This window comes from Terrapene carolina, unplaced genomic scaffold, assembly GCF_002925995.2.
Source record: "Terrapene carolina triunguis isolate 2854851 unplaced genomic scaffold, T_m_triunguis-2.0 Scaffold395, whole genome shotgun sequence".
Classification (NCBI taxonomy): Eukaryota; Metazoa; Chordata; order Testudines; family Emydidae; genus Terrapene; species Terrapene triunguis.
The window spans coordinates 1,493,141-1,510,604 of record NW_020664746.1 but is presented as its reverse complement, the minus strand read 5'-3'; the positions used below and the strand labels follow the sequence as shown (position 1 = coordinate 1,510,604).

Sequence of the window (17,464 nt, the reverse complement as noted above, 5' to 3'; positions counted from 1 at the left end):
ACAATGATCTATATGGTCCCAGATTATATCAATAACGTCACACACGGAAGTTGGGGAAAGTGGGTTGGAGGTGACAGTGGGGCACAACGGAAAGAGTTTTGGGACAAGGGCTGTAGGGGGGGGTGGCGTTTGCGTTTGTGCTCCTCTTTCTGCATGGCTACCAGCTCCTGGATAGCATCTGCTTGGCGCTCCAGGATGCTTATGAGCCTATCAGTGCTTTGCCGCCGGTGCGCTGCGTTTTCCTGGCGGATCCTGCTTTCTCTCTCCCTCCAGTTCTGTGCTTTCTCATTCTCTTTAATAGATTGCCGCATCACTTCTTGCAGCATGTCTTCTTTGCTTTTTCGCGGTCTCTTCCTGAGTCTTTGCAGTCTCTGAGCAGGCGATAAGAGGGATGGCTGAGGTCTCAAGGTTGATGCAGCTGTATAGGCAAAATGCAACATTTAACAGAGGCAGCATTGTTTATACCAGACAGAGTAATGATTCCCCCCACACTTAAGGAGTAGAAAACACACAGGGTCTACACAATAGCATAATTTTCCCATCCGAAACAGAGCACACATATCCCACGGGAGCCTCAAAATGGTGAGTAAGGGGGACTGATTGTTTCAGGGCTGTACTGTCCTCTGGGTTTCTGTGCCTTGGGGAGAGCCAACAGCTTCAGGGGGCACCTACACTGAACACTGTCCCAACATTTTCCACAGGAGTTCGTCCTGGACGATATCTCGCTGCTGAGGGTGACCTGGGAAGCAAGGGAGGGTCTTCTACTGCAATGCGGCTTCCGCCCTGGCCCATATGCAGCTTGCCTGTGTGCAGCAATGGTCCCCCCGCCCCTCGCGGCACAGTGGTGTGGACACATTAGCCTGGCTGGGACAAGGACCACGGTGGCTCTCCTGATAAACCTGTGCAAGCACATTGCACACGTTCTGGATGAGACATTCGAGGAGATTACCGAGGCCGATTACCACGATGTGATAAACCACATCAATGCACTATTCCGCATCTAGGCATGCATGCCTAACCCTCCTCTCCCAAAGAGCCCGCACCGAAAAAATTCCTTCCCGAAAAAAAAACCCGCTTACCGGGAACCTGCTCTTCTGTTTGTCCTCCACCAAGTACCGGCCGCTGCGACTGGCTACCTTCCTCCTGGCTCGAGAAGAGCTCCTGGCTGCATGGCTCCAGGGATTCCGGGGTGTCTCCGTCCGGCCCACCACCATCACTCCCGTTTTCCTCCTCTTCCTCTTCCTCCTCCCCCCCCCCCCACCGGCTCTGAAGTGTCCACGGTGGTGCTCGGAGTGGAGGTGGGGTTAACCCCAAGTATCGCATCCAGCTCTTTGTAGAATTGGCAGGTCGCGGGGGGAACACCCGAGCAGCCGTTTGTGTCGCGGGCTTTGCGGTAGGCACTCCGCAGCTCCTTCACTTTAATCCTGCACTGCAGGGCGTCCCGGTCATGGCCCCTTTCCATCATGTCCTTTGATACCTTCCCGAAGGTATCGTAATTCCTACGGCTGGAGCACAGCTGGAACTGTACAGCTTCCTCCCCCCAAACACTGATGAGGTCCAGCAACTCGCCATTGCTCCATGCTGGGGCTCGCTTGGCGCGTGGAGGCATGGTCACCTGGAAAGATTCGCTGATAGCACTCAACTCCACGCCAGGCTGAGCAAACAGGAAGGGGATTTTTAAAATTCCTGGGGAATGTAAAGGGTCGGTCACATGGTTGGTTACCTGAGGCCAGGGCAGTAGAGTTTGAACTGATGACCAGAGTGGCTAGAACAGGCATTGTGGGATACTGCCGAATAATTCTGGAGGCCATTCACAGCGCATTGGGCAGCCACACTGGCGCCGCAGCGCTGCAGCGGCAGCGCAATCCTCACTATTCCTCTCGGAGAGGTGGAGTACATGCAGCGCTGCAACCACGGAGATACAGCGCTGCAAATGCCTTGCCAGTGTGGACGGGGAGTGAGTTACAGCGCTGGGGGAGCCTTTACAGCGCTGTAACTCGCAAGTGTAGCCAAGGCCATAGTTTCCTTCCTGGATTCTGTATGTTGTTCATTTTGAAGTAGAGGGGGGAAGACACAGCTCTGGAACTGGCAAAGCAATACACTCAAAATCACTACAGGGACGGAAGCCTTGAATGGGTAAACAGCTCCTCTACAGCTTGCCTTCACTAAAATGCCTAAGGCCTCTGAAGCAATGATTAAAGCACTGGCCCCAAAGGGAGAGATGCGTGCTAGGTGATGTAAAATAGGAGGCTTAAGTGAAAAACAAGGGCCGGGTGCAGATGGCAGGATAAGAGAGGTGCAATGGAAACTGATTGCTACTGAAATGTAATGCTCTTATTGGGTGTGCTCTCAAGCCAACCAACCGATAGTAGCTCCAAAGCGAAATTATTTAGGTAGTTTGTTGCCACTTAAAATCCCACCCAATTGCTTTAAAAGAATTCTGCCCTTGCTCAAAGCCTGTATTTGGAAGGGAAAAGACCAAGAGTTAAACCTGAATGATTACTAGCGCCACACTCTTTTCATTCCACCTGTTTTCAAGTGTGCGTTTTATCTTGTGTATCTCACCGGGGTCTCAGTCATGCTCCCTAAGGTTTGGCTGCAGTTTGTTGCTTGAGCTCATCTGTCTAACCAGGTTTCAACGTCTTTCCCCTTGCCAGTCTCTCCCTGCAGCACAGCTGCCACAGGAATAGAAACACCAGAGGAAACATGTCCACCAATGTCCCAAGCTCCCACTGGGACCCCAGGAAATTAACCTGCCTGATTCTAATAAACTGATCTCTGCTTGGGGCTCCAAAGGAAGGTGAAACCAGCCCCTCCTGCACCAAGGTCCTCACCAGCCTGGCTAGGGGCTGAATTACCACTTCACCCTAAATATGGTGATCCCTAAAATTGAACTGGCCCAGGGGCGCTGGAACAATTTGTATCGTGGGGGTGCTGAGAGCCATTGAACCAAAGTGTAAACCCTCTATATAATGGAAACCATTTCGAGCCAGGGGGTGCTGCAGCACCCCCCGCACCTCTAGTAACAGCACCTACGGGGGTGAGTATCCTGCTTTGGGGTACAATATACTGGTGGGTGTTTGGTCCCATGCTAGCCTCACTCGATAGTCATCGCTCGGTGCTGCTCTCTGATCTGTCTGCCCCACCCTCAATCCCCAATGAATAATTTAACCTCCTGAGCTTGTTTTATTCCTGCTTCTGCTACTGACTCACTGTGTGACCTCAGGTGAGTCACTCTGCCACACTGTGACTCAGTTTCCCTATCTATAAAATGAAGATAATACTACTGATCCTCCTTTAGAGATCTTGGGGTGCAAATATCATCCTCATCTCAATTATTAATAGCCCTTTGTGGACTACGGACACATAAACACATCCTCCTGTGCGTCCCCCTGGAAGAGCAGCCTGGAAAACCCTAGTGGTTTAAGGGTTAAGCTACCACAACGCAGAGCTTTCTCCATCTGTTTGAGACAGCAGTTCTATGTGGCAGCCTCCCCCAGGAAAGTCCAGCTGTCAGAAAAGCCTTCTGGTGTGCGCTCTCTGACGAATGAGAGATGTTTGATTGTCCAGTCCGTCTGTGGACTGGCTTACCTCTCTCCTCTGTTCCCCAGAGCCCATCAGTCAGCAGTGATACTAACATCTGCGCTCTTCTTGCCCGGAGGTACTGATCCAAAGAGAGGTTCTACAGACACTGGACTAGAATTCTGAGCTGGCTTACAGCCTACTCCTGGGATTGCACTGCATCACTCTCTGTAGCACATAGTGTTTCAAATGTTTCCACATCTGACTGGCAGAGTTTCAGTAGGTGAACGGCCCATCTATATCTGTCTGTATGTGATGCTTTAGGAGAAGGTAGCCGCCCCACACTTAACGGACATGGCCAGTTTTGCAGCACTATACTTCTGGGATTTTCTTTCATGACGATTGAGAGCCCTTGCCCATGTTCTCATTCACACCAGTGTCCAGCCACAGAAGCATCTGCCGGACTCAGCCAGTAGAAGGCAAGCTCTCAAGGATGACATCGGCATATCACACGTGGGTCGATACCACCGGATATGCCTTGGGGAGGGCAGTGTCTGTGGCAGGAGGAACGTTGTGATATTAGACCCTGTGGCCATGCCCTGGAGTGATTTATTGTGGCTATATTCTATGGGTGAATCTCACCCCAGTGCACTGTGCCAGGTGGTAGAATTTTCACCCGGAGCGGTAGCTGCCATACCTGGCCTCCCAACTACCTGGCTCTCCAGCACTCTGCAAGCTTGGAGCTGTCTCCATCTGCCCATATATCATACACCCTTCCTCTTCTTCCCACCCCTCCTTAATCACACTTCTCCCACAGAGTCTCCCAGCAATGACCTAGATTCCTGCACCACCTCAGGCTGCTACCGTCATCACCCGTGCATCAGACATGTCTGAACTGTGTCTCACTGGAAGCTTCCTTCAGAAGAGACTGAAGTTGCTTGTATGTTTGGAAAGCACTTAGCACAGGTTCCCAGAATTGTACCATAGCAGCTCACCCAGTCCACCCCCCTGCCAATGAAGAGCTGTCCCCTACCACACCCTTTCAGTGCCTTCTCCAGTGTCCTCTTACAAACTCCAAGTGATGGCAATCCCAGGCACTCCAAGCAGGGGACTCCGGGGGTAATCCATGTCACTGAGTGCATTGTCACTGCTCAACAAACCATAATAATCCCAACAGTAACCACATTATAAGCACCTGCACTATAACCTATTAAGGCCCCTCCCTGGAATCATTCAAAAGTGACTGGACAACTCCCTAAAGAATATTCCATAGGGATCGGTCCTGCCACCCACAATGCCTCTCCTCTGGACAGCTTTCATTTCCAGAGGTCCCTGCATGGTGCTGGCTGGGGGGAAATGCAGCCTGCAGGAGGGAGTGATTAGCTCATTCTTGCTAGGGCTTCTTCCAAATCTGTGGAAACTCCCTCCCCCAACTTAAACATGAGACCCTGCTTCCAGGGCCCCAGCCAAAAAGGAGGGAAAGAAGTGAAATTGTGACTAGAACACAGTACCCTGCAGCTTCCTAATCTATGAAGGGGGCAGAATGAATGGATCAGGTGAGAAATATTTCTAACTGAGCTACAAAAGCCTGACTGACAGCTGCCAATCAATGGTCTGAGTCAGAATGCCTTTAAAAATCACAGCTTTGTCTCGGGAATAAACCGGAGCATGTGGCTTTAACACCCCTCTTGCCTCTCACCAGAGCATGTCCTTGTTCAGTCTCATTGGCAGCCAGCCCATCTAGTGGTTAAAGCAGGAGACTGTGAGTCAGGAGACATCCCCAGCTCCGCCACTGATCAGCTGTTCGACTTTGGGCAAGTCACTTTGCTGCTCTGTGCCTCAGTTTCTCGGTCTGTAAAGTGGGGATAACACATTATTGACCTACCTGCACGGCACTTTGGTGAAAGCTGCTATAGAAGCTCAAAGTGTTATCATTGCTGCTGGTATGACTCAGCTGTGGTGACACAGATGGGCTGGCTCTAAACCTGAGACTCCAGCCCTCCTCTCAGGTGCCTGCATTCCTCCCTCTCCAATGGGCACCTGATCTTGTCCCGTAAGGAGGCAGGCCTTGGAACCAACGATCTCCAACGTGGTTACGCAACCCTCCTGCGCAGAAGACAGCAGCTGCTGAGCAGAGGCCACACTGTCCGCACTCTGCTAACGCACCACAGACGTTTTCAAGGCCCCACCACCTGTCTGCGCATAACTCCAGTGACAGCAAAGCAATTGTCATTTCCGATTTTGTCGTTCTTACCTGCCAGTGAGTCAGGGATTGGCCTCTGGGAGCTTCCCCGGTGCAGGCTGAGGCTGCTGCTTAGGCTGCCTCTGTGGAAGTTAATGATAAACTGGCTGTGTGCTGCAGTGGCACAATCTGCAAGGGCAGGAGGGACCAGCCCACTCAGCTGTGTGTGCGTGTTTCTGAGCAGGGTCCAGCTCCTCTCGGTCGTGGTCATGCTCTCCCCAGGCTGTTGGCAGCAGTGAGGGACAGGGAGAGAGAGTCAGATCAGCTGAGCCAGCTGCATTCTCCCTGCGCAGGCAGACACAGCCATGGCAGAAAATGCTCTGGCAGCCAGCCAGCTGAGGAGATTGCTGGATGAAAGCAGGTTGCTTACTGCCTGGAAAGCCAACCAAACCTGATAGGGAGATGGGGAGTGGAAATAACACAGGCAGAACTGGTGGGTCAGGGAGTGGGAAATGGTCTGGGCAAAATATTATGGGGTACAAAAATTAGCTGACCCCCAAAGGCAATTGCCAAGCTTTGGCCCAATGCAGCCCGTTGTGGCTCTGCCAGGTCACAGGGCTGTCTCTCTCTCTCTCTCTCTAATGCTGTGCCCATCGCTGTGGTATCTTTACAGCTCAAAACACGATCTATCATTTAGTGCTCACCTCGCCTCTGATTGTTTATTTGTTGAGCATCAACTTGGTGCCCTTTGGTGTTGTGACAGAAAACTGCTTAGCCAACCCTCTGGCATTCCAGCTCCAATTAAGGGAGGTGAATTGGAGCTGGGTAGCCCACCTGGCCCTGACTGGGGAAGCCGCATCAGGCTGGGGCTGGATAAGAGCCCCCGGGAGGAAGCTGGAAAGAGGAAAGCTGCAATAGCGGAAAGGCAGTGAGGGGAAGTAGAGAGAGAGAGAGATTGTCCCTTCTCTCCTGCCCGTGGACTGCAAGAAGGGAACTACTTGTATGGTGGAAAGGTCCTGGGAGCACAGCCTGTAAATAAAAACACCAGGTGGGCACTGCACCTAAAGGTTTCTGTGTGACTTTCTCAGCCCAGCGGGGGAAGGAGCCAGGAGGGCCCTGCAGGGATGCTGCATACAGCCCCTGCCTGGAAGAAATACATGATCCATCCCTGAGGGGCCAGCTTATTCAGCGTCTCTTTATGGCCCTGTCACTCAGCTCTAATACAGGTTAGCCCCTCAACTCTAATCAGTAGCCCTTAAAGTTGCTTTAATAAGCTGGCTCTAGTGAAGTTTATCTCCACAGTATTGCAGCCACAAACACACACCGATTCCCCTCCCCGCATTGGCTACATCACTCGTTTTTCAACAACAAGCAGAGAGTTCGGTCTGACAGCCACAGAACAAACCGGTTTCTCTAAAGAAACCCACAGGCACAGACACTGGATCCTGGTGCACACCTCCTCTGGAACTGCGTTCCAAGCACTGGGTAATGAAAAGGGTTTCGTACCATAATAACCCTGACTTAAAAAAGAAGATAAAGCCATTTAAGGAAGTACAGTAGTTACACAAATCATTCCACCGGATGGTTTCTCAATGTTTAATTTTGGCTTATTAGGCTCTCACATCTGTGTGGTATCAAGGTATAGAAAATCATCCACAAAGCAGCATCTGATTTACAGACAATCCCTCCCTCAGCTGGCATGCGAGGCCAATCCTGTGTCCACAAGGTGACATGTGGAGAACGACACACAGGTTCTCGCCACAAGTGGATCTAAATCAGAAACTTCAGATCTGGATCAAGATCCAAGCCCCTCCACAATTCAGGAGGAGTATTCAGCTCTAGAGTCCCTGTGTGGTTCTGACCCCACCTTAATGAGACCCCGTGGATGTAAGAGGAAGAGATGCTGCAGATCAGATCTGAGCTGCCTCAGCAGAGTGGGGTGGGGAAGCACAAGACTAGAATAGCTGGGATTGCTGTGGGTCAGGAGTGAGGGGCCTCAGCAGAAATGGGAGGGTGGAATAGCAGGCAGGGTCTGCAGGTCAGGACAGATTCCCAGTGATTCTCTGCCTCACTCTTGTGGGCAGACCTCTATAGTCAACCATAACCAGAAACAATAATGTCTAACCATCACTCTACTATCTGCAGTTTCTTCTATTGGGTAACTGCTCTGTGGCCATACAAATGCAGGACTAGGTGACTTAACAGACCTTTTCTACCTGTATCTACTATGATCTGATATATTCTGTGCAAGTGACTAACCACCTGTTTGCACTTATCCAGTGAAACCCCACATTGTGTGGGCAGCATCCTGCATGCTGGATAATAACCTGAGAGGACTCCATGTCTCTAATCCTACACTAGCTCTGTATTAAGAGAACTATTTGCAACTCAAGCCTTGTGCAAACACATTGACTTCCAGATTCCTCCTCCAAATCTTCCATCCTGCAACCTGTGTTCCTCCCCGCTACAGGCAAGGCCCCGTTAGGGGCAGTGGAGCTGCCCTCTTTGGAGAGTTTCTCCTGTAAGCAAAGTAGTGTCATGATGCCAGGGCACTCACAGTGTTGCTTTGCCTTGTTGCAAGGGCCCCAAAAGTTATACTGGGCCCCCTTTCACCCTTTCCAGTGAGTTTAGCCAGATGCGGAACCAACCCCACAAAATCAGGATGATCCCAGATGTAATGGGACAGGTAGTGGCAACAGTTCAAGCCGCTCAGAGTAAATGAAGGAAAAGAAGGACACAATAAATACAATCTTCACTCAACTGTCCTAAGAGATAAATATGCAAAACTAACCCCGCTAGATTGCTGCTGACAGGAGGAAATGTCAGTGGCGCTGCAGTCTCCCTCACTTGCACCTTTGGGCTGGCTTTGCTGAGGTGCCTGAGCTGTTTCCTGCCAGCCTTTGTTTCCTTTGGCAGCTTTTTTCACCTGTCCCCTATTTTGGCCCGGGCCGCTGTGTGGGATAGACAGTGTCAGATAGTGAAGTGATTTCCCATCAGTGCTGTGTTGCTTACATTGCTGCAGCTCTGGTTTTGTCATCGCTTCTGTCAAAATCTTGTACCTCACAGTTTATTGTGTAACAGGCTGGATTGGAGAATGCAACCCAGGGCCTTAGACAGGCAGCAGTTTCTTCTTTCAATACTTCTCCCACCACTGAATGGAATAATGGAGCCATAGACAGAAGAGACAGAAAGGCATGCGGTCACCCACTCCGCCTACTGGGGGTCAATGCACGATTGTTTCCTCTTGTACATTTGCCAATGCTTTGTGCAGTCCAGTTTTTAAAAAAAAAAATAAAAAAAAATCCCAAGTAACGTGGCTTCTGCTATTCTCTTGGGAGTCGCTTCTGCCACCTAATACATCTCACTGCCAATTTTTCCTGATGTTTAAGTGAAATTTTCCCCTCCCTTCGTACCAAACTAAGTGGTTCCCTTCCTGTGTGCTGTTTCCACCTTTCAAATATTTGTGGACTGTTATCATATGTGCCCCACCCTAGTCATCCCCAAGCCAAGCTGCACACAGCTAGATTTTCTAGAGCCAACACTTCCAGGACTTACCACCATTTTGGTGGCCTATGTACAGAGAGTTTGGTGGGACTCCATTCAGTTCCTGGGAGGTGGGGGGGGGGGGGGAATAGTGTCCACGACCACCTTGGTCTCTGTGTGGCTTTGCAGAGAGGCCCTGGACTCCACAAGGTGTGAAGCCTGAACTAGCTGCTATTGGTGTTATTCTTTCCTTGCTAATTTTTTGGATGAGCGAGAACCAGAATGTTGATCAGAACAAGCAGCAATGTTAACATGGTAGCTGTACTCCCTTCCTCGCTCACACTGCCTTGACTCACTTCATGGCTTTGTCTTGCATGGCCAGCTCCCTTTACTGCTTCTGTTGTTGTTTCAAGCTTCCCTTTCTCGGTGTGTGTTTCCTGAGAAAGGGGCTCAGTGAAATTTCCGGTGGAAATATTTTCAAAAAAGCATAAAAGCGGCTGGCGAGCTCGGCTCCTGCCTGCAGCACCCCTTGCTTGGCCATCTCAATAAAGGCCTGAGCCAAAGCCCAGAGAAGGCAGCGGAAAAGCTTCCATTGACATCACTGGGCTGTGGACCAAAATCGGCATTGCAATAATAGCATACGAAGAGGGAGGGATATTTGCAGCTTAGTTGGGCAACTATGTCACACTCACGGCCATAGAGGACCCTGGGATGAACATAGGCAGGCTGCCCAGCATATATCCAGGAGTGCTCTAAAGAGAGGGCATTGGATATTGCACAGTTTAAGACTCAATACAGAATAAAACAAGCAGCTCAGCCATGATGCCGACAGTTGCCCCTGTGCTTGTCACCTTAGCATTTTGCTGCTACTCTGGTAAGTCATTTCTGATTATACAGAGCAGGGCACATGAGCCATCGGAACTGTTCAAAGCCTCACCTATAAGGCTTTTCAGATAAATATTAAAAACAGGAAGTTCCCAAAAGAACATTGAGCAGTTACTGCTTTGAGATTGCCAGTGATTGCTCAGAACACTAACGCTGATTTTCCTCACACAGAGACTGATGCAGACAAAGCCCGACAAGAGCTTACCCAACAATTGCAATGGGGTTATTTCACATTAGGGCATCATGTACACACCGGTGGGGGCAGGGCTGCTTTAACGTCTATTTGATTATTTCCCACATATTGTTCTTTTCAGCTCTTTGCCCCACACGGTCTTTCTCTCCATTTACTGATATCACTGATTTCACTGTCTGCTTGCCAGTCAGAAAACACACAGTCTAGAAATGTGCTCACCTGCTTGATGTAATTTCAGACCACTCAAACACTGTGGGCTTGACAATTCAGCTTAGACTCATATGTTATCCTGTTCACGTTCTGCTCAAGACAGAAACATGGGGGAAGGAAGTGAGAAGGAAAGAAAAAATCCAATGAAATATAATATGGGGGGCCAGATCTTCAGCTGGTGAAGGCTGGGATAGATCCTCGGACATCATTTTTGCTGCCTTAATAAGGCACAGGGCACCCACCTGTACCAGCCATGTCACTATCCGTGGAGGAAGCTGTTTAGTCAGCATGCATAAGGGTGACAGAATCAGACACTTAAAGAGCACAAAAGTCCAGAACAAAAAGATGCTCTTCCTCTTCTCATCCCTCCCGGACAGAGGAATTTTAAGAGTATTGATTTTGGAGAAAGATTTATCAAAAAGGCGCGGTTGGCACCTTGATCTGAACAGACCTGGGATCATAGGTAGAAGAGCAAGTTGGGGGGTTAAATATTGAATACTCCTTGGGGGGAAAGATCCAAATTTATGTGAATCTACAGAATAGACTGAGGTTTGCAAAACCTGAACTCTCTTACAAACCCGCGAGCTGTACTGTCAATTTCATCATTCCAGGGAGAACGGGGCCAGCTCTGAGAAATGGCGTGGAACTATCCAGTAATGAATAGCTGGAAACGATCTGGGTTTATATGTCCTGCTAGAGCTCACACCGTATTTTTGTATTCCCCCTCAGATTTTACCATGTATGCTAAACAAACATTTCTGTGATGACAATGTTAAGATTGAGCTGGTAATTCCAATATCTTCATCATTACCCCATAGCGAATTAGGCTCATCTGTGCTTGCATTTACCCACTGTGTGTGTACATATGCACTTGCACCCACAAAGTAGGCACATAATTGCACACAGATTTGCCTACCAAAATTGTTTGAAAACTTGGCTCTGAATTTTGAATCATGCCTATAACTTAGGGCCTGATGCTCTGCTGGCATAAACCGCTGAAGCTCCATTTGAAGCGAATGAAGCTGAGGATCTGGTCCTTAACTCCCATTAGGGGCACAACTTCACTAGCAGGATAGGAAAGAAAGCAGATAATGAAATTAAGTGGAGGGGATTTGATCCAAGTAGAATGCATTCAGTGGCATCTTTTAGTGCAGAGGGGTTTATTTATGGGCTGACATTCGTGAAACTGTATTTGGCTCAACTCCTGTGATATATTCCAAAGAGACTTTTTTCTTTATAATAAAACTCTCTTCTCATGAGAGTCATACTCACCGGAACGTTATTTTTCAGTGTTTCTAGCCAATCTCCCTTCTAATTTGACTATAACCTACTCAGCTTGATCCCATCTCAGCATGGGCTCTCTCCCCCAACCCTCCACCTTTCTGGACTGTGAGAAGGAATGTAAAGCTCTATCAAAATTTTGACCAGTCATTCCCAGTGCAGAGACAGCTGCAGTTAACCTTCTCCTTGTTCCTTCCCAGGTTTAATGTCTCTCCTTTGGGTTGGGTGGGTAAAGTCACCCCTGCCAGCTCCCCCTGCCTGAATCAGGAAGCCTCATTTCTATCTGTCACAGACTGAGAAGTCTTGCTGCTTCCGGCATGATGGCAGTTTTTCCTCTTTCCCACTGAATTTCAATCCTCCTTCCCACTTCCTGACTCCGCCTTCTCCTGTTCTCCCTTTCCCTGCGTTCCCTCTCTTCTCTCTCATAAATAACATAAATAATGGTGAAAAAATAGACCCCAACAGCAAGAGAGACAACTAAATGTCAGCTCTCGATCACATGGCATCGGAGCCACACCCCTCTTCATTTTTATCATGGTTTGATGGCTCCCCTCTGCCCCATTTTATGCTGTAGGGACCTGATGTCCCAGTCTCCAGTGTTCCCTTCCCTAGACCTTTAACCAAAGGCATGTTGGCATTGTATTATCTTCCCAGGGATGTGCATCCCTGCATCTCCCATTCATGCTCTCTAAATTCTCACAGGGCTGCCAAATCTGGACTAGGCCAGTTATGCTAATTAAGCCAGTTCCAGTTCATGATAACTAACAGTTTGAGGACATCAAGAGAAAGCCAGATGCTGATTTCAGAGTGATGGTTACAGGCTAATGGATGTCAAACACTCTGCTCTTCTCTCTATTTGATTCAAGAGCTTTCCTCTTTCTCTATATGCAGACCAAGCAGTCTGGGCTCCTGGAACTTCTATTGAAGTCTCAGTATCACTTTAATTGCTTTTTTCAAGAAAATAAACAATGCCGATATTTATTCATCTTCCTTCCCCTTATTAGTGCAAAGGATGCAGGTGGCTGCCTTTGTTACAGGGGCTTATTCTAATCAGCAATTGGATTTTTCCATTTCGCCATAAATTCCTGACCACAACTGGGGCTGGCTGGCTGAAAGATGCCTTGAGATCTCAGGATGATCATTGGAACCAGGCATCCTGGGGAACTGGTAGAAGGGCCTAGAGCCTTTCATTTCTGGGTCACAGGTCCAAATCAAGCCCCAGTTGGATTGTGGACATCGCCATCTGATAACTACAAGAAATGAGTGGATGGATCTTAGTCCAGTTCCTAGTGTAATCAGTGTGCACATCACACTGAACACTGCCACACTTGGTCCTGTTTTTGGCAACCTGTAGGAGGAAAGGCCATGGTCTGACAGGGCCATGGAGAGTGGCAGGAATAAGTAAATAAAGTAACAAGTTTGCTGGAGAGCAGGAATAACTATTTTACAAGCTGGATATTACACAAGCATCCACTAGAATTATTTGCCCATCCCTCCCAGTAAGGTCTCCACCCAACAAGCCCTGGGCTCCTCACACACTGACAGGAAGCTAACTTCTGGCACCTCCATGATAGCCTGCTAATTTGCTTGCAGAGCTGGCAGGTGGTTCCTGCTTTTGGACTCAGAATCTGAAGTCAGGCTGTGCAGGTTTCTGGTGGTGATGCACAAGGAAATGTAACCCTGTACAAAGGAATCTGAGAATAGGAGTGGAAGAGAAGATGGGTGTGATGGAAAAGGAGTTTGTGCCTCCCATTCACATTCCATACAAACAAAACTGCACCAGCTGCACCTCATCACTGCAGGGAGAAGGGTGCTGTTCTATTGACACAACACGATTACACCACAATTTCAGACTTCGGTCACCAGCATCCCCCATCAAGTAGTTTCTGACCTCCATAAGGGAGGCAGTTCTGTCCTCATTAGGCAGGAAAAGTTTCCCAATTCAGCTCAGGAGGGCAAATGCTCAATCCCACCTGGGACCTCACTTTGGGTGAGGTGGTAACATAGAATCATACATATACAATATGTGGACTACCTGGGGACCTCTTACTATGCAGATCACTGACAAAATAGACTATAATGGCCATGTATCTACACTCCTGTATGTTCCAAAATTCCTTGGGATGTTTGGGGTGAAGTAGATTTACCGTAAATAAGGTAACTAGGAAAAAATAATTCCATCAAGGAAGTCCACTTGCAGTGCATTGTCTCTAAAGTAAATTCTTAAAAATAATACTTAGATTAAATCAGCCCCTCTGATTCTACGAAGACATGAGAAAGTGTCAGATGGGGAAAGGCTTTTGAGAAAGACCCAACCATCCATATTTGATAATACTATTTTCCTCTCTCTTCCTGATTTTCTGTTGATTCTGCATTTGTGTGCCCATTATCGCATACACCTGACATCCAGAGCTGGACCTATACCCTGCTGTATACTACTGCCCCACAGTTCCAAAAACCCTGGACTACATAACACCCCCAATCTGCAGCAAAAAAAAGCCCACATCCTGCCATCGGTAACCCAAGCACCACATCACCAATGAAGCTGCACACTCGTTTGCTGGTATATTCCACACTATCAGCACACCAGGAGCATTGGCTTTGAAAGATAAGCTGAGATGCCTACCCGAGGTGAGCTCTTCCTCTCTGGTGTATATCTTCCAGGGAATCACACTAATCCTGACAGCTCATCCACTTCTTAGTAATAAGTGTTTCTGCACCAAACTGACCAAGAGCCCACTCTTTATGGCCCATTGTTGTTCTGAAGATGAAATCAGATGCTGGTTTCCTGGCCACTGCTGCAGGATCTGAACTTTGTTCTTCCTGCTTGGATTGAAAGTCAAAGATGGAAGGAACGTGAGAGCAACATTGCAAAGAATAAAGCTGCCAAGCCAGTTGGGGCACAAGCTCATCAGTCAACATTTCCATTGGTGCTGATGCAACTTGGAATGTGTTTGCTTGGAATGTATTTGCCTTCCCACAGTGACCACAAATTTATCAACTACTGCCAGAAGACATAAGGACTTTCTGGCTCAAAATGGATCAATGCTTAATTTTCTTGTTGGTAAAAAGATAAACCAGCTCCATGAATTCTAAGAGACATTCCATGTATTTCCAGTAGAGACAGGGAAGTGTTAGTACCATTATACAAGGCACTAGTGAGACCTCATCTGGAATACTGTGTGCAATTCTGATCTCCCATGTTTAAGAAAGATGAATTCAAACTGGAACAGGTGCAGAGAAGGGCTACTAGGATGATCCGAGGAATGGAAAACCTATCTTATGAGAGGAGACTCAAAGAGTTTGGCTTGTTTAGCCTAACCAAAAGAAGGCTGAGGGGAGATATGATTGCTCTCTATAAATACATCAGAGGAATAAATACCAGGGAGGGAGAGGAATTTTTTAAGTTAAGCGCCAATGTGGACACAAGAACAAATGGATATATACTCGCCATCAACAAGTTTAGGCTTGAAATTAGGCAAAGATTTCTAACCATCAGAGGAGTGAAGTTCTGGAACAGTTTCCAAGGGGAGCAATGGGGGAAAAAAAACCTAACTGGCTTCAAGACTGAGTTTTATAAGTTTATGGAGGGGGGTATGAGAGGACTGCCTATAATGGCATGTAGCTGATCTACGACTGCTAGCAGCAAATATCTCCAACAGCCAGTGATGGGACACTAGATCGGAATGGCTCTGCATTACTACAGAGAATTCTTTCCCAGGTGTCTAGCTGGTGGGTCTTGGGGTCAGGAAGGAATTTGCCTCTGGGTCAGATTGGCAGAGACCCTGGGGGGATTTCACCTTTCTCTGCAGCATGGGGCATGGGTCATTTGCAAGTTTAAACTAGTGTAAATGGTAGCTTCTCTGTAACTTGAAGTCTTTAAACCATGATTTGATGACTTCAGTAAGTCAGCCAGAGGTTAGGGGTCATTCTGATGGCCCAGACATCTGGTGCCTAGCAACTAACAGCCCTGGACAGCCAAGCCTCTGCAGGAAATCAACCAGTTTGACCAGCTGGGGAACAAAGGAACTAAGGTGGAAAGCAGGTGACAAGAGTTTTCCTGGCAGCCAGGACAAAGGACTGGAGAGGAGCCAGAGATGGTGGCTAAACATGAGGCAGCTGGAAGGGGGGGGGGCTGGTGAAATGGGGACTTGGGGGTCGAGAGCCAGCTCTTAGGGCTCTGGATCTGACCAAGATGGACTTTGCCGTAACTTCCTGCTTGCTGTGCTAACAAAGAATTGTCTATGTTGTGCTCCAGACAACTAATAAACCCTTTTGTTTTTACAATGCTGGCTGAGAGTCACTGTTGACTGAGGACTAAGGAAGGCTGTGTGTGTGTGTGTGTGTGTGTGTGCGCGCGCGCGCTTTGCTTCCCTTTGTGGGTGTGGGTGTGTGCAAGGCTTCCCCAGGTGGCCTATTCAGCTGGACTCCCTGCAGGGAGCTCACAGAGTGAAGCTGGGGTGATGACGGCTCTGTGGTTAATCCCAGGAGGCATTGAAGACAAGGAACCTTACCCTACAGCGAGTGTGCCCTGCGGGGGTTGTCACACTGAAGAGGCTCCTGCCAAGGATTGATTCAGAGCTGTTCAAGAGCACCAAGCCTGTGGACCCATGAAACTGGGTCAACAAGAGTTTCTAGAAACGACTGAACAGACTATCGGTATTTTCTGTTCATTTTAAAGAGAAGCAGATCTTGTGTTTTACAGCGTCTCCATCTTCTTGAATGAAGCTGGATTCTTTGCAGGTGGTGTCAGATGCAAAACAATTTTTTAAAGACCGATTTCTTGCTAAACTGCTGCTATGAGGTGAACATCAGACACTCTGGTGTTGGGGCCCAGGAAGGAGAAGAATAAGACAGGGCGGATTGTGCAGACAAATACTACAGACAGACCTTCTGCATGTGGAATGTGATGCAGAGAAAACATTTGTTTTTTTAACTACGTAATTACTGCCGTTAGGTCATTTCTCACAATCCTACTTCCACTGCAGCCATGGAAAAATTCCTATTGACTTCAGTGGCAGCAGGCTGTGCTCCAAGGTGTCTCGCCACGTGTTCCATTCTGCCATTGTTTTCATACCCAGTTGCTTATTTTCCTTGAAATATTCTTTATCACTAACAGAAGGGAGTTTCTCTGTGCTATTTCCTGTTGCCTTTCCAAGCACAGAGACTACAAACTAACAAAGGCTAATATCTTACAGGCCATTTAATGTGAACACTAATCTCATTATGGCCTGGGGGAGCAAGGGCTGCTTGGAAAAACAGCACTTAATATGGAGTAAAATAATGGGGGGTTTAAGTTCTCTTGATAGGATTTATTTCATATTTTTATGTTACAGCTCCAGCTACTTTGACCACCTCGGAAAGTTTGTCTCAATGATCGCTGGAGTCAGTTTGCACCTGAAAAACCACAGGCTGTTGTGAAATGGCTGATAATTCCAAAGTCTTGTATTAGTTCATTGCCATTAGTGTGACTGAAGATCTAAAGACACATTCTCCTCCTAGTTACGGTGCTATAGCCCTATTGAATTCAATGAGAGGGGAGTTTGAGTTTCACAATATGAAAACATCCGGTCCTGCTGTGGTCCCAAATGCAGGCAGAACTCATGTTGATCATACTGAGGGCTTGCAGCATTTACCTTTGGTTTCATGCTGTGGGCCAGATCCTCAGATGGTGAAAATTGGTACAGCTCCATTGGCTTCTGTGAAAG

The 17,464-nt window shown here is 48.1% G+C and overlaps 1 protein-coding gene across 2 annotated transcripts in view; it reads right to left on the bottom strand.

Annotated features, from left to right (window-relative positions):
* The window catches only part of ARHGEF37 (Rho guanine nucleotide exchange factor 37), a 24,425-nt gene extending 18,586 nt beyond the window's left edge, over nucleotides 1-5,839 (bottom strand). The window contains exon 1 of one of the 2 annotated variants that reach the window (XM_024194702.2): nucleotides 5,777-5,839. The gene's annotated coding sequence lies outside the window, so the exon portion shown is untranslated. Of the gene's footprint in view, nucleotides 1-5,407; nucleotides 5,486-5,776 lie in introns of those variants that run through there. The other variant, XM_024194703.2, reaches the window with a different exon arrangement.
* Nucleotides 5,840-17,464: the final 11,625 nt, after the last annotated feature.